Source organism: Triticum aestivum, unplaced genomic scaffold, assembly GCF_018294505.1.
Source record: "Triticum aestivum cultivar Chinese Spring unplaced genomic scaffold, IWGSC CS RefSeq v2.1 scaffold19435-4, whole genome shotgun sequence".
In the NCBI taxonomy this organism is placed as follows: Eukaryota; Viridiplantae; Streptophyta; class Magnoliopsida; order Poales; family Poaceae; genus Triticum; species Triticum aestivum.
Window position 1 is genome coordinate 112,505 of NW_025228059.1, and position 9,745 is coordinate 122,249.

The 9,745-nt window shown below is 39.3% G+C and overlaps 1 pseudogene; it reads right to left on the reverse strand.

Annotated features, from left to right (window-relative positions):
* Positions 1–7,170: 7,170 nt before the first annotated feature.
* The window catches only part of LOC123173003 (uncharacterized), a 4,479-nt pseudogene continuing 1,904 nt past the window's right edge, over positions 7,171–9,745 (reverse strand).

Below are 9,745 nucleotides of genomic sequence, written 5' to 3' on the forward strand. Positions count from 1 at the left end.
AACCAAGTATGGATGATATGTCTGTCGATGACCCAAGTAGAAAGAGGGTTAACAGGGAGGAATCAGGAAAAGACGCCATGGTGAAGGAAAAGCAGAAGGGGGAGCCAAGTGCTTTAGCACTCGCCATTGTCCCGGTGGGTGCTGGCATGGTCAGCCCTCCCCTGATCAGAGACCCGAAACGTTCGAGGACGGAAGATGAGGAAAGGGACATCTCAAGCATCCTGGTGAAGAATTTGGCGGGCTCCTTCGAGGAGCGCCGCCGGGCCCAATGAGTACTTTCTGTTGGAACTGCCGCGGTGCGGGCAACGCCGCGACAGTCCAAGAACTTCGCGATTTCGCGAGGAAGCTTGCCCCTACCCTTTTATGTATTGTTGAAACTCAGATAGAAGGATCTAGGGTAGAGAATTTCGCTGGCACATTGGGATATGATAATGCGTATGCAGTTGATAGTGAAGGTAGAAGTGGTGGAATTGGAATCTTTTGGAACAATGAAATAAAGATTGAAATTTTAGGTTACTCTCGTTATCATCTGGACGTGTCTGTAGAGGAAGAAGGTCATGATGCTTGGAGATTGACGTGTGTATATGGCGAGGCTCAAACACACCTGAGATACCGTATCAGCACATCTAGCTCTCTTCCATGGATGTGCATAGGGGATTTCAATGAGGTTTTATGCTCAAGCGAACATGTTGGGATTGGGATGAGGAGCAATGCCCAAATACAAGCTTTTAGAGATACGGTGGATATTTGCATGTTACTTGACATCGGATACCAAGGCAGGCCGTGCACGTTTGAAAAGAGAGTGGTTGGAGGGACATATACCAGATGCAGACTAGATCGTGCGCTGGAAAATGTACCATGGATGGCTCGTTTTGCTTCTGCTAGTCTCGAGCACCTAACGGCGGCGACATCAAATCACTGCCCACTTCTTCTGGACTTTGGGCGAGGGCAGAGAAATCTACATGAACGCACATTCCGTTACGAAGCAATGTGGGAAAAACATGAGGAGCTGAAGGGTTTTGTTTAGGCAGAGTGGGCGGTGCAGGGCACATGCAATAACGTCCAGGACCTGCATGAGAAGCTACAGCGGGTTTCGGCGGGGCTGACAAAGTGGAGTAAGCAGTCGTTCGGGAGCGTACGAAAGGAGATCGAAGATTTGAAAAGGAGGCTGGATGAACTCCGGGGCGATCCACTCAGAGCTGCGCCCACACATGTTGAGCTAAAGACCAATGAAAGACTAATTGAACTTTATCATCGCAAGGAGACCATGTGGAGACAGTGATCAAGAATTGAATGGCTGGCCTCGGGTGACAAAAATAGTAAGTTTTTCCACATGCGAGCGAGCCTAAGGAGAAATAAGAATATGATCAAAGCTTTGGAAAATTCATTGGGTGTTCTAGTGGATGACCCGGCTGAGTTGAGGGCAATGACGAATGCTTTTTACCAGAATCTGTATACTTCAGAAGGAGTGCAAGGAATACAGCAGGTTATTGATCATGTGCCTAGAAAGGTGACTGATGCCATGAATGCAGACTTGTGTGCACCTTACACTAATGATGAGGTAAAAAAGGCGATGTTTCAAATGTTTCCCACTAAAGCACCTGGCCCAGATGGCTTCCCTACATTGTTCTATCAGAAGCATTGGGATGTGTGCGGTGAGGATGTGACGAAGATAGTTCTAAGGATGAGGAAAGCCCGGAGTCTATCAATGACATACTGTTGGTACTGATCCCCAAGGTGACTAATCCCAACCTCCTCTCTCAGTTCAGACCGATCAGTTTATGCAATGTGCTATATAAGATTGCATCGAAGGTAGATGCAAATAGACTGAAGCTTGTCTTACCAGACATTATCTCGGAGGAGCAATCTGCGTTAGTGCGAGGTAGAATGATCACGGATAACATAATATGTGCCTATGAATGCTTACATTTTTTTGACAGAAAGACTGTAAGGGAACCCCCTACAGTATAATTGGTGCAACAAACCCAAATTGCAAGTACCATGCCTTGAACCTGGGTGGGTCGGAAGGCATCAGCCCCTTCCTACCACTAGGCTATGCCTTAGTCTGCTATGAATGCTTACATTTTATGAAGAGAAGAAGGTCAAGAAACAACAGCTTCTGTGCTTTGAAGCTAGATATGATGAAAGCCTATGATAGGCTGGAGTGGTCTTATTTGAGGGCCATCATGGAGAAGTTGGGGTTTGCAACAAGTTGGATTGACACAGTAATGGCTATGGTTTCTTCAGTTTCTTTTTCAGTTTTGTTCAATGGAGAAAGACTCGAGCGTTTTTATCCATCAAGAGGAATTCGGCAGGGAGATCCTATCTCACCTTACCTATTTTTTATTGCAGCAGAGGGCCTTTCGTGCCTCCTGAAATCCAGTTCACAGTCATCTTCACTTACAGGTATTAGAGTGGCGCCAACGGCCCCAGCCGTGAACCACCTTCTATTTGCAGATGACAGTCTGTGGCTTTTCAAATCTAGTGTTGAGGTTGCAGAAAGAGTTTCAAACCTACTGACACTGGAAAATCATCAAAAAATTCAGTAAAGGTTGCCCACAAGATCTCAGAGACGGAGTCAAAAACATTTTGAACGTTCATAATGAGTCCCTCAATGAACGATATCTTGGAATGCCGACATATGTGGGCCAGTCAAAGAATGGCACGTTTAAATACTTGCGTGATAGGGTTTGGGAGAAAGTGAAGGGGTGGATGCAGAAGCTGTTATCGGCGGCAGGGAAGGAAATCCTTATTAAATCAGTAGCGCAAGCTATACCAGTCTTCTCAATGGGGTGTTTCAGGCTGCCAAGGGGGCTTTGTGACAATATCACATCTATTATTCATCAGTTCTGGTGGGGAAGCAGTAGGGGTAAACGCAAACCAGCTTGGGTGGCGTGGGACATCATGATCAAACCAAAGCATATGGGAGGAATGGGGTTTAGGGATTTGGAGCTTTTCAATTTAGCTTTGCTCTCGAGACAGGCCTGGAAGTTATTGAATGAGACCGAATCACTGAGTGCAAGGTTGTTGAAGGCTGTTTATTATCCGGATGTGTCACTACTTCATGCGGAGTTGGGGTTGCACCCGTCTCAGATTTGGCGAGCGATCTTAGATGGAAGAGATGTGTTGGATCAAGGTGTGATTAGAAGAATTGGTGATGGAGCCTCTACCAGGATCTGGGACCATAACTGGATCCCACGAGCAAGCTTCAAGAGACCGATTGCATCATTGGTTACAGCCCCGCCTCATATGGTTTCTGATCTTATTGAGACGACCACGACTTCTTGGCGAGAGGAGCTGATCCAAGCAGTTTTCACTGAGTTTGATGCGGAAGCAATATTGAAAATACCTCTATGCACACGACGAATCAGTGACTTCTGGTGCTGGGTGAAGAACCTCGTGGAAATTTTTCAGTCGGGTCTGCATATCGCATGCTGGTTCGAACTAAGTATGATAGAGAGGGCTGGCTTGAAGAACGAGAGACGTCGTCTTCCAGTGAGGGGGATAGCAAGGAATGTAGAGCCATCTGGAACGTTGAGGTACCAAGCAAAATCAAGGTTTTTCTGTGGCGACTTGCTCGACACTCGATACCATCGGGTGATGTTTTACACAGGAGGAACATGGCAACGACAGGGGCATGCAGGTTGTGCGGGTCACCCGACTCTTGGAGACATGCGCTGCTGAACTGTCCGATGTCGCGCTGCACTTGGGCGCTTTCTTCGGAGGCCATTTTGGATCAGCTGAGCTTTCAACAACAAGAGTGCCCCAAAGCGTGGATATTTGCAATGATGGGAGCGCTAAAACCTGATGATTTTGTTAGATTTTCGGTCTCACTCTGGGCCATGTGGGGAGCAAGAAGGAAAGCATTGTATGAAGGCTTGTTCAAGTCACCCCAGACGACACACGGGTTCATAAATTCTTATATATCTGATTTTCAGGTCATAGCCGCAACGATAGCAGGATCAGGGGGTGGAACCATGCAACACCCGACCTGGATCGCTCCTCATGAAGGTTTTGCGAAGCTGGACGTGGATGCGGCTGTGGGTCGTGGGAGCCAATTTGGAGCTGTGGCGGCAGTATGTAGGGACCAAGATGGCAATTTTCTTGGGGCATCGACTTTTATCTTCAAATATATTAAAGACCCTGCTACACTAGAAGCATTGGCAGTAAGAGAAGGCCTTGATCTTGCAGCAGATTTAAACATATCAAAGGTACATGCTGCTACAGATTGCAAGGGTGTGGCAAATGAGATTGGCAGGAAAAGCACAACGGCTTATGGACCAGTGGTCAGAGAGATTGAGTTACAAACGTCCTCTTTTATTTCTTGTAACATAGTTCATCAGTCTAGGAGCTCAAATTTTGATGCTCACAACTTAGCAAAGCATGCTTTAACTCTGAGTGTTGGCCGCCATGTTTGGATAGGCCAGCGTGAAGGCATTTTATTCGTCCCTGTAAACATTGTGACGACGTAATAAAACTTTGCGAGGTTACCTAAAAAAACTGCTCGGTCACCGCCTGCCCTCCTTCATTCGTTCGGTCAACCATTGACTACTTGATAAGGTGACCGTTAACTTCTGGGGGGAATCATTTCTCGTGGAATTGATTTTTTTACGAGTATTTTTTTCATATATATAAAAAATTCACAAATTTGAAAAAAAAAGTTTGCTAATTACAAAAAAACATGATTTTGATTTTTTTCATAAATTTGAAAAAAAATTGCGAATTTGAAAACGTTAATGAATTTGAGAATGTTCACAAATTTTATTCCAAAAAATCATGAATTTGAGTAATGTTTGTAAAATTTGAAAAAAAAGGTTCATGAATTTGAAAAAAGTTCATGAATTCAAAAAGAATATGATTAAATAAATATCAAATTTGATTTTTTTGCCTATTAGAAAAAATTGCAAAATTGGAAAACAAATGGTGGGTTAATAAAAAGAAGAAGAAGAAGAAGAAGAAAATAGAACAAAAAAATCAAAAGCTTCCCAAAATTGTGGCAACTATTCATCGCATTAAGCGAGACCGATGATTCTCTCGCGTAGAGCGAGAACAGTATCGGCCGCCCATATAACGCCCAGATACTTAAAAAAATCAGGATGAATGAAGAAATGGGGGCACCGAGGGATGGAACCATGGTCTCCCGGCTGCCCACACGGGCTAGTAAGCACTCGGCTCATCATGGTTTCGTGATTACCTAGTCGGGTGTGGCCTACATTAGGCGAATCGAGCTGCTTTTTTTACTATTTTTTCAGAGTTCTACCTTTCCTGTTTTCATACCATTTTATCGGTTTACATACTTTCTTACACTGTTTTCACCGTTTTTGTTTTTTTATTTGCTTTTGTTTGTTTCTTATCTCAGTTTTCATTGGATTTTTGCTTTTCCTTCCTTTCATTTTATTTATTTATTTTCTTTCTTGGTTTTCATCAGTTTTCTTTGTATTTTTCATTCCTTTTGCATTTGTTTCTTTGTTTTTTATTTTGTTTCTTTTTCCGTTTTCATTTTTTGTTATTCTATTGTTTATCATTCTACATTTTTGTATATCTCAACAACATTTTCCTAATACACGTTTAACATGCTTCCAATACAAATTTAACATTTGTTTAATACATGGCCAGCATTTTTTTTTCTAACACACACTTTAACATTTTTCAAATACAAGAATAACATTTCTTGAATACTTGGCCTATTTGTGTTATACACACTTTTAAACGTTTTTCAAATGCTTGATTAATATTTTACAAATAAAAAGATTTAACATATTTGAATACATGTCAACATTTTTCTATGCACATTTATCATTTTCAAACACTTCACTAACATTATTCAAAAACTTATTCAACGTTTTCAAATGGTTGATTAATATTTTTATATACATGATCAAAAAATATGATCATTTTTTAATAGCTGGTCAACACTTTTTCTATAAACATTTAACATTTCCCAAATGCTTCTTTTACACTTTTAAAAACACACGTTCAGCATTTTTTTCAAATTCTTGATTAACATTATTATATATGTGATAATAAAATCATCATTTTTGTAATACATGATCAACAATTTTTGTATACACGTTCAACATTTTCTGAATGCTTGATTAACATTTTTCAAATAGTTGTTCAACATTTTCCGAATGCTTAATTAACACATTTTTCAAATATTTGTTCAACATTTTTCAAATATTTGTTCGAAATTTTCCAAATGCTTGGTTAACATTTTTTGAAATATTTATTCACCATTTTTTCAAATATTTTTTCAACATTATTCGAATGCTTGATTCACATTTTTCAAATACTCGATGAATATTTTTCAAATAATATGTATAGTGTTTTTTGTAATATATATATTTAAAATATTTTAAGTATAAACAAAAGTACAAAAATAAAGTAGAAAAACACAGAAACATAAAAAAACAGAAAAATTGGATGTGGCATCTCGCCCGCATGGGCCGGCCCACCTTGCTCCGCCCTTCAGTAAGTCGCGCCCTTCCAAAACTATTCATAAGCTACCGAAAAACTAGAAGTGGGTCGCTTTATGGGCCGGCCTAGTTAAATCGCGGGGTGTGCACCGTGTACCATTTGCGCTTTAAACGGACGCCATAAGTGCCGGTATATTCCGGCCAGGCCTACGAGACATAATTTTGAAGGACTTGTTAATTAAGAAGGCTCAACGGTTCAACACAAAGGCCTCAAGCTACGCATACACCCACATCTTGTGAAACCGCTTATACTCAGCTTGCTGCTCTATTGTGATGTTGTTTTGCATTGAGATAGTTTGTATATGTGGCAACCCAAACCAGCATATACAATAGTAAGCTTTTGCAAAACAAAACAAACACAACTATTGAACAAGTTTTGGGTAGGCATGAAATCGTTCTCAAAATGACCTCAAACGCGAAGCACTCAACATGAAAGTTGTGCTTTTGATCGAAACGGACAACTTTGCTTTTTTGGCCATACGTAACTTCTATAGTCAAAATAGTGTGCTGCAGAAAAATGCCTCGGAGCCTCCAGGATTAACAAAAATATTGAGATGATGTGTGTAAAAAATTGCCTTGAGCCTCCATGGGACCTCTCGGCTTAACACCAAATTACAACATTTTGCATGAAAAATTTCTAAGTCGAACTCAATAATTATAATAATGACTTTATTGTAGTTTGCTGAGTACATTTTTAGACTAAATTACCTGGCCCGCCATAGTACGTATGCATACCATACTTATCAAAGTCATAGCCAGCAACTGTATATTTCGTGGAATCACTACTGACTACAAGGGCTTTGTTCACATTTAGAATATCAAGGTTGCCGTTCTCATCAACAATTTGGACGCCTTTTACAAAAGCTGCCTGTCCATAACCTTCAGTGGCAAAATGCCCACTACCCATTTGTGGAGAATCTGATGAAGCCGTCGGGCCCGCAACATAGCCACCCCATAATGTGAAATTACCTTTGTCCTTAAGGTATGTGAATAGTGAATTTGGCCAGTATCCAATGGGTGTATTGTCTTTACCATATGTTACCCACCAGTTCTTTGTCATTAAGTCCTAAAATAATTCAAGACACATAATGAAAGACTATTAATGCATACAAGGCTATTATGCTAAATATTATAGCGTGCATTTGATTCTATTCCTCTAAAGATATATATCATCTTATAACATGGGTTTCTAATCAATAAAATATATATGTTAATAGTTGAAATTATTTCTAGATTCTTTTTTTATGGTATGATAATCTAGGAGTTCAGCTTTAAGCCATCATATTTCTGATATATCAAATTTGTGTCAAAAGATAATATGCAGGTGTAAGACGATAGGAAGCATATCAATAATGATTATGTTAAGTAACTCAATCGATATCATAGTGAACTACCTATATCGCCTATGCTCATAATACAACCATCATGAGAAACTAAAATTAGAAAAATAAGAGAGTACCTTGTAAATAAGGACCGTAATCACATATTGTTTTCCATTATAGACTGAAACAGGTTGTAATCTTCCTCCAAGAACAAAGTTGTGGTTAACTTGCACAAAACCAGGGCATGTGTGATCATAGCATGACTTGCTTTGTCCGCCTTCTTCACCCTAGCACCCATGTTTGCTTAAGGATCAATAAAAACTATATATTTGCAATTTTTCATTATAATATATCCATAGTTGATAATAGAATGTGTGTCAAAAAATATCATTTATTACCCAAGAAACATGAAACCTCGCCGAGCTATCACCAGCCAAGTTTGGAGCTACCGAATATCCAGCAGCTATACTATCAAGGCCAAATGGTCCGAAGTATCAATTTGAATACTTGTTGCACTGAGATCTTTACTAGATTTCTTCACCTTTGGCTCATAAACATTTATTATAGCTCTCGCCCCATATACATCACCATAATATTTGATTCCTGTCACCTACAAGCGAAAATAGTTAACGCCAGTTAGTGTAATAATTCAATTTAACCAACACATTACATCTTTATGTTGCAAGATGAGAGTCAAATGGAACATAGGTAAAACACTTCAGGAAGTGGTGGAGAAACATGGTAAAACAAATGAAATGCCTTCAGATACGACTGAAAGAACGTCAACACATGACATATTATGTTGTTGAATGGAAAATGAAAAATGTATTGTTCAATTTTTAAATAAAGATGTCATTTGTATATTCTAAGCATTCATCTTACTGAGTGGATTGCTCCGTTTATAAATTGAGTTACTCACATGCATATATTTTATCTTACAACCCTCACTAAAAGATTAAATGTCAGCACTCAAAGATGCCTCTGCACTAGAATAATCTTTTAGAATTTTAGTTTGTATATGTTGCCTTGTATTTAGTTAGCTATGTTTACATTTCATTATGTATGCAATAGCTACGTGCTAGTCTCGTATTTAATGAACCTATGATAACGAGATTGTTCTGAAAATGAAATAATAGAAAATTCACCTCTTGTTGATTATCCTTGCTAATCACTGCATTAATATAGAGTTGTCCTGCTATATGCTTCATTCTACTGTTACGTAGTATTGGAACCGTTCCTCTTGGGCATTCAACAATAGGCGGATGTGCTTCAAATACATCATGTAGGAACGGAGATGTGATATTTAGTCCATTCGGAAAGGAGCTTGGTTCCATCTATTTGACAAGAAAACCTTGATCACCTTATAGTCAATGTAAGGAGCCAATATAAATTATGATTCTCAAAACTAAAAGTGAGTAGCAGAAGAAACCATATGAAAAATTATAATTCAAAGCATTGTATTATCATGAAAATCATGAACGATTCCCATAATTTTCTTCATGCCTAGCATTCATGTATATGAGAAAAAAATAACAATCATTATGTTCCCGAAAATCAATCTACATTAGTTTGAGACAAAACATAATTGTAAACCATATCTTTATGAAAGTAATTTACCTGAATTTTGTGGTCTTTCAATAACGGGTGGTTAAAAGCTGGTTGAAGATTCACATCAACGCAGTCAACGACATCTCCTCCTTCCATCTAGTTGGAACCATCTGTTTGTTAGCCACCAAAAAAGATACTAAATATATAGAGTAAGATGAATACCTCTTACACGAATAGTTTTATTAATTTGTTGGATCTTGCTAGTATTTACCCGTATTTCTGTAGCCTGGCATCTTTTCCTCTGGTGACTAGAACAAGATACGCCAAGAGAAGTGTGACCCTAAAAGCTTGACAATCTTTCATCATGTAAACCTTGAATGGTCAATATTTTATAATGCG